Source organism: Mus pahari, chromosome 20, assembly GCF_900095145.1.
Source record: "Mus pahari chromosome 20, PAHARI_EIJ_v1.1, whole genome shotgun sequence".
Taxonomy (NCBI): Eukaryota; Metazoa; Chordata; class Mammalia; order Rodentia; family Muridae; genus Mus; species Mus pahari.
In genome coordinates, this window is record NC_034609.1 from 29,191,491 (window position 1) to 29,192,889 (window position 1,399).

A 1,399-nucleotide genomic window follows, 5' to 3' on the forward strand; every position below is an offset into this window, starting at 1 on the left:
TCTACAGAATGAGTTCCAGGACGGCCATGGCTACACAGAGAAACCCTGTCTGGAAAAACCCAAAACAAACAAATGAAACAACAACAAAAAAGAAAAAAAAAAAGCACTGACTGCTCTTCCAAAGGTCCTGAGTTCAAATCCCAGCAACCACATGGTGGTTCACACCATCTGTAATGAGATCTGGCACCCACTTCTGATGCATCTGAAGACAGCTACAATGTACTTAGATATAGATGCGACAGGCAGTGGTGACATATGCTCTTAGTCCTTCTAGCACTCAGGAGGCAGTGGCAGGCAGATTTTTTGAGTTTGAGACCAGTCTGGTCTACAGAGCAAGTTCCAGACAGCCAGGACTGCATAGAGAAATCCCATCTCAAAAAAAAAGGAATAAAAGTTGTGGGTCCTGGGGGTGAAGCTTAAAGACAGAGCTCTTGCCTAATGTGTTTCAGTGTATGTGAGAGCCTGGGTTTAAATTACAGCACTGCCAAACAAAACCAAAAGCCTCTGTAAGATGCTGTGTCTGTAAGGTGCTGCAGAATGAACCGTTCTCTAGTCATGCTGATTTTGGGGACTGCAGGGTTAGGCCCCATATTTTCCCCATATTTTAATTCAGGACTTTTAGAGTTTTATTAAATAAATAGCTGGTGATTGATGTTCATTATCAACATCTGAGAGTTTTCCTGATCTATAGACCCCCACACACACACAAAAACACACAAAACAACCCTTTTTCTAAGAATGTATCTCCTTGAGATATGGTTCTGGTTCCACCAGTAAACCTACCTCCAGTAGCTTAGCCACCACCTGCTTCTTTTTTCTTTTTGTAACATTATTATTATTTTATTTTTATTTTTTTGGTCTTTCCGAGACAGGGTTTCTCTGTGTAGCCCTAGTTGTCCTGGAACTCACTCTGTAGACCAGGCTGGCCTCGAACTCAGAAATCTGCCTGCCTCTGCCTCCTGAGTGGGATTAAAGGCATGTGCCACCACGCCCGGCTTTTTGTAGCATTATTAACCATCACAGTTATTCTAATCAATGCTTGTTTATTCACCAATGACCCATATTGTACCAACGTTTATCTCCTAAGTACTTCTAAACATTCTTTTCCCTGTGGACTACTAGTCACACACTAGTTGGTACCTTTATCTTTGTAGTCTTACCTCATGGTTGACATATCAGCATAATTTCTGTATCCATTTTCTGCCCAAAGCCCTGGTTTTGTGGGTTCAGGAGACCCAGTCATACAAGACTCATGGAAGTACTTGTGGCCCTGTTTGCTTAACACTACTTATACATGCTATCATCCCCTAGTTCCATTGGCCTTACCGTTTAAGGCTGGGAAGAAAGCCCAGAAAATCAATATCCTTTTCCTTTTTTTTTTTTTTTTTTTTTTTTTTTT